Below are 12,820 nucleotides of genomic sequence, written 5' to 3'. Positions count from 1 at the left end.
GACTACATGGGAGTCCGTTGACATAGCCATTACGCTAACTGCTGGTTCCTGAAACTCCATTTATAAGAGCAAATATGGATCGCAGGTAGCCCTGGAGCGAGTAACAGCTTTGATTTTTGGTAAAATTTGCGAGTTCACAGCTTCCTAATCAACCTTGTGCTGCTCTGAAATCTCGTATTTCTCCTCTGTGTCAAAGATCTCACCTTCCTGGTATCTGGGCTTCCACAGTTTCTTTCTTTCTTTTTTTTTTTGTTTTCCTTGAAGTAAGCATCGGTAAGGTGTTTGTGGATTTTTACTTTGTCGATACCAATTTTCGTGGCGTGGCAATGACAAATTTCTGGTGTGTTTTATGCCGAGGAACTCAATTGAGGACCAGAGGTCCAGTCACAAGTAGCAAGCCACTGCTCAGCTGCTTCAGGAAAACCACTCTCTTGCCTCTGTGGCGTCCAGTGAGGACGGTCAGAATGGTCCCGGGAGTGATGCTGGCTCACAGCTTTCTCACACGCTGTCTGAAGAAGGGCTTTTTGCTGTGACTCAATAGCTTTTGAGGCGCATCTTCAGTAGGGTAATACCTAGGCATTTTGCGCAGTTTAACTAATGGGTACCACCACTCTGGTCCCCACCAACTGGTCTTGTGACAGTCCCAAGAACCTTCTCCTTGTAGACTAATGCAAAGAAGCTCCATTGTCCTCTCTAAGAGAAAATAGAGTGTAAAGGTTAAAAATTTGGAAGCTAGACTATATAGGTTCAAATCTACTTTTAAACATTTTTAATTTAATTTTATTTTTTTAGATTTTTGCTGTCAGACACGTGAGCTTGCCAGAAAGAGACAGAAAAAGGAAAAATGAGAAATCACCTCCCAGAGGGGATTACCATGTCGCAGTCCCTTCTCTTCCATTCTCCTCTTGGGATTTTGGGCATGCATTCACAGGTGCCCAGTGTGATTTTCAAGCCACGGGGTCTGGAACTCAAACTGTGATCAACCTTGTGGGAGTCCAGTGCCTTAACCACCAAACCACCTACTGGTTCCCTCAAATCCCATTTTATTAATAATGTACTTTTGGGCAAGTTACTCAGTTCTAATAGTTTATTTGTAGATTCCTCAGGATTTTCTATGCAGACTATCTTGCTGTCTGTGAACAGTGACAGTTTCAGTTATTCTTTTTGATCTTTATGTTTCTTTAAACATTTTTTTAAAATGAAAATGAAAATGAAAAAATGCTTGCTAGAGGATACATGCACTTGCCAGAGAGACAGAGAAAGATAGAGGGGGAGAAAACTTTCCCCAGTGGGACATGGTCACGCCTCAATCCCTTCTTTCCCATTTTTGTATCCTGTCAGGATTTGGGGAACACATGCCCAGCATGTTTCTCAGGCCAATGGATCTGGGACTTCAGCTACACAGTCAACCATGTGGCAGCTGGCTCCTTTAACCACCAGACCATGGGCTGGCACAGTTTTATATATTTTATTATTTATTTTTCTTGCCTTATGTTATTGGCTAGGACTTTCAGAACAAAGTTTATTGGAGTGATGAGAATGGACATCCTTGTTTTGTTTTTGATCTTACAGAAAAAAAGTATTATTTTGCTATGGTTTTAGTTGTCAGTCTTTCCTTCTTCGTTTCTGTATTTTACTTTTAGCAGATTCTCTCTCCTGAAATGATTGATATTGTCATATGAGTTTTTCCTTTATTCTATAAATAGAATGAATTTACATTGATTGACTTTTCAAATGCTTAACAAACTTTGTCTTTCTGGGATAGATTCCATTTTGTCATGATGCACTGTAATTTTTAGATATTGCTGTATTTCAACTTACTAGTATTTTATTGATGATTTTTTCATATCTATTCATGAGGGGTAATAACCTATAAATCAATAGGCTTCAGGTTTTAGGATCAGGATTATTCTGGCTTCATAAAATGAATTTAGAAAAACATTTCCAGGTCCAACCTGGTGGCACAATACGTAGCGAATTGAACTGCCTTGCTGGAAGCTCCATTCTGACTATGGGTTTGGTTCCCTGGGTTGGCTCCAAAACATGTCAGGTGCATGCATGTGTGCTCAAGATCCTGACCAGCTAGAGGGCTGCGGGAACAGAATTACAGTGTGATAGAAGCTGTTGAGAGTTCTCTTTCTCTTGTGCATGTGCTCTCTATTGTGAATAAAAAATAAATAGCACTTCAAAAATATCCTTTTCCTTTATTTATTTATTTATTTTTTGCTAAAAAAAAATTTGTTAGGGTCAAGAGGTGGCATTGTCGTTAAGGCGCTGGACTCCCACATGGTCGACTGTGGTTTGAGTCCCGGACCCAGTAGCTTGAAAATCACACTGAATTCACATGCATGTGTGCCCAAATTCTCAAGATGAGAATGGAGGAGAAAGGATTGTGGTGTGGCCATTTCCACTGGTGGCTGATTTCTCACTCCCCCCTCTCTGATTTTCTCTGGTGAGTGCATGCACCCTATCCCAAAAACCTAAAAGAGAATAATAATAATAATTTGTGTAAGATTAATGCTATCTTTTTAAGCACAAACCAGCCCAGGTCATCTTAATTATACTACTGTGGGGGAAAGGAGCCCGTGAGTTTAAGAATTGCTCTTTAACCAAATTAAGGGGAAAAAAGGCACCTATGTCAGCCTCATTCCTTTGGTCATTACAAAGCAACAGAAACAAAAGTTATTTACAGGTCATGGGCAGTTCAAGGAGCATCTCTGCTCTGTGCCTTCTTCTCTCGCCTCTCTAGAGCTGGGAGAGCCAGTCCTCCGGAGATGCTGGAGTAGTTGGTTGAGGAACGTTTTTCACTTTCACTTTCTGTCAAAGCAAGAATTAATGAGAACTAGTGGGGATTGCCCCTTCCCCAGCTGGGACATACTTGGCTGGAGGTGAAGGGTCTCTGTCGCTGGAAGGTGCATGGCTCAGAGGCCACAGGGAAGGTGGGCTTGCCAAGTGCTCTGTTCACTGCTAACCTCATGCGCACACTCGCTTAGGCTGTGACTTTTGCAGGCAACATGGTTTCTGATCCTTCCTTAGGATACAGCAGTCTTTTAAAAAAATATTGTATAGGGACCAGCAGTTAGCATAATGGCTATGTCGCTGGACTCCCACATAGTCAACCGTGGTTCGAGTCCCGGACCCGGCGGCTTCAACTCAAGCCGGGTGCATGTGCGTGCGTGCCCAAGATCCCAAGAGGAGAATGGAGGAAAAGGGACCGCGGCGTGGCCATCCTCCCTGGGGGGTGATTTATCGCTTTCTGTCTCTCTGTCTCTCTCTGTCTGGCGAGTGCAAGTGCCCTATAGCAAAAAAAAAAAAAACAAAAACCTCTAAAAAATATTGTATAATAATAATATGAATTTCTCTCTCATTTTTTGTTTTGTTTTTGTTTTCTGTTTTTTTTTTTTTTCCATTTCTTTTAGGATTGGCGTAGAAAGGGAGGGGACGAAAAAGTGTCACTCATATGCTAAGTCCTGAACAAAGAGGACTTCTGTGTGGCTGAGTCTGGCCTCCTGCAGCGTGGGGGGATTGGGCTACTCCTCCGAAGGGATGCAGGGGAGCACCTGCTTGGGAAAATTGGCTTCAACTGGAAACTTTTCAGGGCTTTCCTTCAAGGAGAATAAGAAGTCGTGGATTACTGTTAGAGACTGTGAAAAGTGGAATCTTCTCTCTACTCGAGAATCACTGGGTAATTTAAAAATGATCTTGTCACTTTCAGGGTCATCAGGGGAAGGCTCAGGGGGCAGGCACTCCAATTTCCTTTTCCTCTCCTCCTGTAAATTCCGCCGCCGCCTCTCTTCTGCCAGCTTTTGCTGCTGCACCTCTTCCTCCTTCCACGGCTTCTGCTCCCACTCTTCCCGTTTCTTCCTTTCTTTTTCCTGGGCAGCTCTAAGAGAGGCCAGGTAGGCTTCATTCTGCTGCTGTCTCAGCTCCCGGGTCAGGTTTCTCTCTTCTCTTTCCAGATGCTCTGACACCAGGTAAATCTGATTCGCATCCATGATAAATGTCAGTTGATTCATGAGGTCATCAGGTTGAATGAGGCCTTCTAGCTGTCCCACCACGGTCATCCTCCAATCCTTCAGCGTAATCATGGCCAGGAATAGATAAGTGTTCTCTCATAAAGCCTGTGAGACTCTGTATCCCTCAGGTCTGTTTGTAGAGCAAGCCCAGAAGAGCATCCTAGTGCTTTTTAGAGAAATAACTTCAGGTGCAGAGTGTGTTGTGACAGAACTCATCAGAGTTTTGGTGATCATCCCCTTGAAGATAAACCAAGAGAAAGCGAAATTCCCGCTTGGCATCATTAAGGGTCGGGCTGTACGTTCCCTGGTAGAAGACGGGGTATGCCCTGCCATATTTCTTTTTCAAAAGAGTGCATAAATGAAACAATGTCCCCAATGGGTTCAGTGACCCGGCTGTGAGCCTTGTAAAGCAAAGAGCAAACCTAAAAATATCAAGTACTGTGTCATAGGTAAACCGGAATGGAAGCATTATCAAGTAATAACCCCATCCAAGCAGTCCTCTTGGTTGTGGTCGTGACACAGCCATAGCTGGAGTCATAACCTGTGAAGTTCTAGAGGGAGGTGGGTGAAAACACTTGGTGCACCCTCTTGCTCACTCAGTCTGTCCTGTACAGCAGCCTCTATGTTCCAGTTATGCTGCTCTAAAGTATGGCGACATTGATCCATAGATCATAGATTCTATGCCAGTCAGATCCCGAAACTGCAGCAGTTTCTCCATCTGCTCCTGGATTAGATCCTGCTCCTCAGGCATTGCCATTTTGCCTCCGCCTGTAAGCTCCTGGCCCATCTGCACCATCACCTGCCAGAAATGACCTTGTTTTTTAATTACGAGGTGCGTGCTCTCACCAGAGAGAGACAGAGAGAACGAGGGAAAGGGATAAATCACCCCATGGGCAGATGGCCATGCTACTGTCCCTTCTTTATTCTCCTTGGATTTTGGACATGCACACATGTGCTCTGTGTGATTTTCAAGCTACTGGCTCTGGGACTCTGGAACTCAGTTGACCATGCGGGATACATATCCTTAACCTCCATACCACCTGTTGGCCAGGTTAATGATTTCTTTTAGTTTTTTTATTTATTTTTATTTTTTTTTAGTGTTTTATAGTTATCATCTGTGCCAGGAATTTCCTTTATGGTTTTTGATGAAAATCCATTCTTGTTAATGCATAGAGAATTATTCAGGTTTTATTTCTTCATGTGTCAGTTTTGATAAGTTGTTTCAAGACATTTATTTGTTTCATCTGTTAGGTTGTTGGAAAATTATGATATATTTTCTGTGCAAAAATGTGTCATGACTTCTCTGACATCCCAATAAATGATCAAACTTATTCGCATGGAGTTGTTTGTAGTGTTCCCTTATTCTCTTTTCTAATGTCCTTAATATATAGTGATGTTTCCCTCCTCATATCTCATATTGGTAACGTGTCTTTTCCCTTTTTTCTTGATCATTATTGTTTGCAGCTTCTCAATTTTGTTAGTCTTTTTTTGGGGGGAGAGGTTTTTGCAATAGGGTGTGTGTGTTCGCCAGAAAGACAGAGAGAGACAGAAAAACAGAAAGCGAGAAATCACCCCTAGGGGGGATGGCCACGCCACAATCCCTTCTCCTCCATTCTCCTCTTGGGATCTTGGGCATGCACACACACGGACCCGGCGTGAGTTTAAGCCACCGGGTCCAGAACTTGAACCGCGGTCAACTACATGGGAGTCCAGTGATCTTGGCATTCTGCCAACTGCTAGTCCCTTGTTAGTCTTTTAAAAGAATCAACTTCGGTTGATTTTTTTCCCATTGTTTGGGAAATTTATTGATCTCTGCTCATTCCTTTTTCCTTTATTTTTCTTACTTTGAATTTAACTTGTTTTTCTTTTTCTGACTTCTTTTTTAAATTATTGTATTCAATTTCATTTATTCATTCATTCATTTATTTTAATTTGACCAGAGAGACACAAAGAGAGAGAGAGAGAGAGAGAGAGAGAGAGAGAGGAAAGTGAGAAAGCAAGCCACCAGGTCCAGAACTTGAACCATGGTCAGCCATGTGGGAACATCCAGCACCTTAACCACCACACCACTTGCCAGTCCCCTCTTTTTCTGACTTCTTAATGTGGAAAGTAAAAAATTAATTAAAAAAATTTTTAGTATTTAAGTATTTAAGCTATAATTTCTCAGTACCAACACAAAGATAGAAACACAGTTGTTTAATTTTTCAGTGTTTATAAACTAAAACTGTTTCTGCTGGTTAAAAATGATTAATCAAACTGATACTGGGACCTGTTGTCCCTTAGTCTCATGGAGAAGATAACTCCATGTGGGAATCCAGCACCTTAACCACAATGCAACTTGGTAAACAATATCCTCAACAACATTTCAATATTGAATTCAGTAATGAATTTCATTGAAATCTTTTAGCATATCTTAATGCTAAAGCCATATTGAGGAAGAGGAATTCTTAGGGGGGGGTGCAACGTAATATTACAACTTCCTGTAGGTCTGACTTAATCTATGGATAGATTTTAAAATATTTTAGAAATAGGTTACATCTCTTTCAGAAAATACTCCATAAATATTGTTTCTTATATTTGAGCCATAGAGAGTTATTAAAATTGGATTGTGGGACCGGCAGATGGCATAGTGGTTGTGTTGCTGGCCATTCATGGCCAAGCGTGGTTCTAGTTCCAGACCTGGTGGCTTGAAATTCACACCATGTGTGTGTGTGCCCAAGATTCTAGGAGGAGAATGAAGGAGAAGGGATTGCAGCATGATCATTCCCCAGGGAGTGATTTGTCACTTTCCTACTCACCATCTCTGTCTCTCTGTCTCTGTCTGTCTCTCTCTCCAGTGAGCACACATGCCCTATGGCAAAAAAAACTACAAAAAAAAAAAACTGAATTGCAATAACTTTGAAATAATATTTGCCAGTTGGTACGTAGAATGCTACTATTCTGTGCTGTTGCCTAGACAAATAGTAATAAGACTTTGGAGTCAGCTGAACTAGAGAAAAAAATTATACCTTCATTCGATGACCAAATAGGAATCTACGCCTTAGTGGTGGTCTGCCTCTTCTCTGTGAGGTTGTGGGAGCAAAGAAGTATTCTCAAGAAGGAATATTGCCATTCTAACAGAAAAATGGTCGGGGCCAGCAGGAGGCATGGTAGTTAAGGCACTGGACTTTCACATGGCTGACCGCAGTTTGAGTCCTGGACCTAGTGCCTTGAAATTCACTCTGGGTATGTGTGCATGTGCGCCCAAATTTCTGAGAAGAGAATGGAGGAGATGGGTTTGCAGTGTGGCTATCTCCCCTAGGGGATGAGTTTTCACTTTCCCTCTTACTGTCCCTCCCTCTCCAGTGAGCACATGAACTCTATGACAAAAACCTAAAACAAACAAACAAACCCCCACGGGGTCAAGCATCCACATGTTATGAAATAGAGCATGACCTCTGTAATTGTAACTGTAGACAGTAAGCAACATATGTTAACTGCACCGAAGTAATTAATCTTAAAAGACTGAGTTATAAATGAAATCTCTTTTTAGAGAAATTTTTACAATAGGGTGTGTGCACTTGCCAGAGACACAGACAGAGAGAGAGAGAGAAAGTGAAAAATAACCCCTCAGAGGGGATGGCCATGCTGCAATCCCTTCCCCTTCCATTCTTATCTCAGAATTTTGGGTATGCTTGTACACATGCCTGGTGTGAATTTCAAGGTGCCGGGTCTGGGACTTAGACTGCGGTCGGCTGTGTGAGAGTCTAGCACCTTAACCACTATGCCATCTTCTGGCCCTATGATATAATTTTATAAAAGCACTTTAATTGAATAAAATGTAATCATTCCAAATAGGATGGCTTGCTCTATATAAATGTTTTCTATGAATAGATTAAAAGTTCACGAAGTTCTTTATCCACTCATCTGTTCATGGATATTTAGGTTAATACTATATCTTAGCTTTTGTGAATAGTGCGGTGATGAATATGGGAGTGTAAATATCCCTTTAAGATACTTAATTTCGTTTCCTTTGGATATATATCCAAAAGTGGAATTGCTGGATCATAAGGTAGTTCTATTTTTACTTTTGATGAACCTCCAATTTTTTTTTAAAGAATTATTTTATTTAACTATATTTATTTATGTACTTATTTTGATTTGACTAGAGAGGGACAGAGTGTGTGCGTGGGTGGGGGAGGAGGGAATGAGAAAGCAAGCTGCCAGGTCCAGGAGGCAAACTATGGTTGGCCATGTGGGAGTCCAGCACCCTTAATCACCATGCCACCTGCTGGTCCCCCAAAGGGTTTTAAATAATGACTGTACAATGTACATTCCCATCAATAGTTCATATGGATTTCCTTTTCTCCACAACCTCACTAACATTTGCTATCTTTTGTCTTTTTGGTAATAGCCATTCTAACATGCAAGAGGTGATAATCTCTTAATGGTTTAGATTTACATTTCTCTGAGGATTAGTGATGCTGAGGATTTTAAAATATATCTGTTGATCATTTGTATGTCTTTTTTGTAAAAAGTTTATTCAGGCCCGTTGCTAATTTTTTTCTTAGTTTTTTGCTTTTTTGCTATTGAGTTGTATGAGATCATTATGTATTTCGGATAGTAATCTCTTATCAGAAATATAGTTGACAGAGACTTTTCCAAGCAGTCAAGGTCCATGGGCTGTTTTGGAAGTGGGAAGAATTTTCATTTTTCAATCTGATCTACTTTCTGAGTATGGAGTGTGCAAGAAGCAAGAAGTGAAAATCCACAGAGAATTCAAGGGAAGAATATGGAAATCCTGCCTGTGAACAAGTGTCCATAGAAACTGAAGCACAACAGTAGTCAACCAAGCATATCTGCAGGGTTACCAACAACCTCAGGAAAAGGTAAAAACAAAAAAAATCTGTGCAGGATGACAAAACTTCCTGTTCAGAGGAAAATGCACAATGGAGTGACAGCCTTCAGCCTCAGAAAAAGATGCCAATTCCTCCATTACCCTCTAAACTGCCACCATTTAACTGACCTCACCAAGACAATTTGCAGGCTTTGTGCCAACAATTAAAGATCTGCTCCAAAAGCCAGAAAATAGATGCGTGTAGGAGACTGTGTGACTTTGCTTATTTAAATCAAAAGAATATTTCTACCGCAGTAAAAGAGGCCAGGATCCAGACACCATTAAGAAGAAAATTTAAGGTGGGCAGAGGGAAAGCATCTGCAGAAAGTCCTCAGGGGGGGATGCATTCTGGAAGGACTTAACCTCCGGAAGTGGCTTCTCCACCTGCTTTGCCTAACCCTGAAGAGTCTGAAGCTCTCCTTGAGGGAGTTAATACAATTGAGGTGACAACCTCCACCCCAGAGGCTGTGCTAGCCTCCTGGGCCAGAGTTGCATCCATGGTTGGGAAGATGGAGGCAGTGGAATCAGAGGCCATAGAATCCCCCACAAGAGGCCTGTGGTATCAGGTGATGTGTGGCCCATGGGAGATGTATTCCTGCAAACATAGGCAGTTGGGTTCACCTTCAGTTTCATGCTGGACAAGCCTGGGTTCCTGAGAAGGAAAAAGGGAGAGTGTGTGCACTCTTCGTACTTCTGTCCTGCAATTTCCCACCCCTGCTCCTGGAGGACCCGAAATGGGTTCAAAGGAACAGGTCTTAATGAAAAGTCTCTAGTGGAATTAGAATAACAGGAATAGGGCACATCTATGGTTGTAATTAGTGTTAGAAAAGTTGGACAGTCTATTCCATAGTGCCTGAGATAGGTGAACTCCTGTCCTCCACAGCAGCTGAGCTTCTTGCTCAGAGACCATGCAGACTGGTAGGATGCAGATGGTACCCTTGGGTCTGCAACAGTGCCTGCTACCTCACAGGTTAGGGTAGAGACTGTGTTTGAAATGGAAAAGGTTTTCACAAATGACCATGCAGTCCAGTTACTGAGATGAGGAAGTTGTTCCTATTACTAAATGTCTACTCTTCTGAACTAGAAAGGACATCAACAGCTCTTTGAAGCGAGAACTTCCTCAGGGGTGCATTGTGGAGGAGTTGGGATAAGAAACTCATGTGCTTTTGTGTTGGATTTTACTTTTCTCCTCAGGATATTGATGACTTAGGAGACGTTCTATTCTGATTGTAAATTTAATAAATGCAAATCCTTCAAGAAAAAAAAGAAATATAGTTGGCAATGTTTTCTGCTACTCCATAGGTTGCCTTTTCACTCTGTTAATTATTTCTTTTGCTATGCAGTTATTGGTTATTTATTCAACATTTTTTAGAAAAGATTGGGTTCTTGGGAACCGGCAGTTAGTGTAATGGCTATGTCGCTGGATTCCCACAAAGTTGACCATGGTTCGCGTCCCGGACCCGGTGGCTTAGAACTCACGCCGGGCGTGTGTGCGTGCGTGCCCAAGATCCCGAGAGGAGAATGGAGGAGAAGGGATTGCAGTGTGACCATCCTCTCTGGGGGGTGATTTCTCGCTTTCTGTCTCTCTGTCTCTCTCTGTCTGTCTGGTGAGCACATGCATCTTATAGCAAAAACCTCTCAAAAAAAAAAAAAGAAAAGAAAAGAAAAGATTGGGTTCTTGAATCCTTTTTTTGTTGTTAATTTTGCCAGAGGGCATGTGTACTCACCAGAGAGTTAGAGAGGGAAAGGGAGAAGTAGAGGGAGAGGAAGAAAACACCTCCAGTGGGGCATAGTCACACTGTAATTCCTTCTCCATTTCTCCATCCCTGCCAGGATTTTGGGCACACACATACATGTACCCAGCATGTTTTTCAAGGGCCTAGGATTCAAACTGTGCAGTCAGGCATGTGGGATTCAGCTCCTTAACCACAAGGCCAAAGGTCTGGCCATTTTTTTTTTTTTTTTGGAGAGGTTTTTTTTTTGCTATAGGACGCATGCGCTCGCCAGACTGACAGAGAGAGACAGAGAGACAGAAAGTGAGAAATCACCCCCCAGGGGAGATGGTCACGCCGCAATCCCTTCCCCTCCATTCTCCTCTCAGGATCTTGGGCACGCATGCACACGTGCCCGGCATGAGTTTTAAACCACTGGGTCCGGGACGCGAACCACGGTCGACTACGTGGGAGTCCAGCGACATAGCCATTACACTAACTGCTGGTTCCCTGGCCATGGTTTTTGATTCTTACATATTTTATCAACTCTTCAATAAACTTGGGTTATAAGAAAGTTCTGTTTTCAGTGTCCCTTGTCACTCTTTTTTGTCACTTTTCAACTGCTTCCTTCTCCTTGCCTCATACTCTCTTCCACCCTACTTAACCCAAATGTGTCGTAAGAAAAGGATCTGATTTTAGTCATCAACTTTTCTACTTTTCATTCATTCAGAGATTTTACTCTCCACTTACCTTGTGCCATACTCTCATGCTGGCTCTATGTTAATAAGGAAAACTGACCATTCTCCTGGCTTCATGTGTTGAAATATTGAGAAGACATTTACTCATTTAATCTTAAAAAACTTATTTATTTAAAAAATTTTAAAAGTTTTTAATGGATATTTAATAGTTGTACATATTTATGGAGTGTCCTGTACTTTTTAAATATATGCATACTATGTGTGATAATAAAATCAGGGCAATAAACATATCCATTATCTCTAACATTTATCATTACTTTGTGAACATACGGGATCTTTTTACAGTAAATTGCTATATTTTGCTTTAGTACTCTACATTCCTCTTATCTTACTGCAATTTTATATCTGTTAACCCAAGTTCTGTTCACATTCTCTCACTCTTTTACCCTTCCCACATTTTGGTATCTCCTATTCCACCCTTCACTTCTATAATCACGTCTTTGTTTTCACTCGTTTGTGGAATCAAATAAGTGAGAACATGTGGCATTTGTCTTTCATTGCCCAGCTTATGTCACTTAAAACAAGCTTATCCATGTTGCTTCATGTGACAGGACTTCATCTTTTTTATGGCTGAATAATATTCCATTGTGTATATACGTACATTGTGTATACACATATCACATTTTCTTCATCCATTCAACTGATAATTGATGTTTAGGTGGATTCCATGTCGTGGTTATTGTGAACCATGCCACAATAAGCATGAATGTAGCTATTTCTTCAACATGCTGATTCCTTTTCCTTTGGATATATACCCAGTAGTGGGATTACTGGATCATAAGGTAGTTCTAATTTTAGTTTTCGAACAGCTGTTTATTGAGTACCTAGTATGGACTAGATGCTGTTCTAGATGGTAAAGAATACAGTGCTTGGGACCAGCAGATGATGTAATGGTTAAGTTGCTGAACTCTCACATAGTTGACTGTGGTTCAAGTTGCACAACCTGGAGGCTTAAAAGTCAGGTGCTTGTGTGTGTGTGTGTCCAAGACCCTGAGAGGAGAATAGAGGAGAAAGGATTGTGGTGTGGTCAGCCTCCCTAGGGAGTGAGTTCTCTCTGTCTCTCTGTCTTTCTTTGTCTTTCCAGTGAGCACACACAAAAATCTCCCTAAAAAAAAAAAAAATACAGTGCTGAACAACAACGACAACAACAACGACAGAACAGGAAAAGTTAGGTGGTAACAAATGCTCTAAAAAGCCAGTCTCATAGCCTATGATTAAAGGAGCCAGATCCTACGTGGCTGACCACAGTTCAAATCTCAGTTTGGCTTGAAAAATATCATGGGCATATGAACATGTGTGTCCCAAATCCCAATGGAATGGAGAAATGGAGGTGAAAGGATTGCTATCTAACCGATTCTATTGGGGGATGCTTTCTCACTCTCTTTTACTCTTTCTCTCTCTATTTTTTTTTTTAATTTTTGCCAGAGGACATACGTGTTTACCAAAGAGAGGGAAAGA

General features: G+C 41.5%; 1 protein-coding gene and 1 pseudogene across 2 annotated transcripts in view; one reads left to right on the top strand and one right to left on the bottom strand.

Moving 5' to 3' along the window:
- The window catches only part of RAPGEF4 (Rap guanine nucleotide exchange factor 4), a 391,851-nt gene that overhangs the window by 9,341 nt on the left and 369,690 nt on the right, over positions 1–12,820 (top strand). The gene's annotated exons all lie outside the window — the stretch shown is intronic.
- On the bottom strand, positions 3,453–4,773 carry LOC102490324 (FAS-associated factor 2 pseudogene; annotated as a pseudogene).

Source organism: Tupaia chinensis, unplaced genomic scaffold, assembly GCF_000334495.1.
Source record: "Tupaia chinensis unplaced genomic scaffold, TupChi_1.0 Scaffold000314_1, whole genome shotgun sequence".
Classification (NCBI taxonomy): Eukaryota; Metazoa; Chordata; class Mammalia; order Scandentia; family Tupaiidae; genus Tupaia; species Tupaia belangeri.
This window is presented reverse-complemented; position numbering and strand designations above follow the sequence as displayed.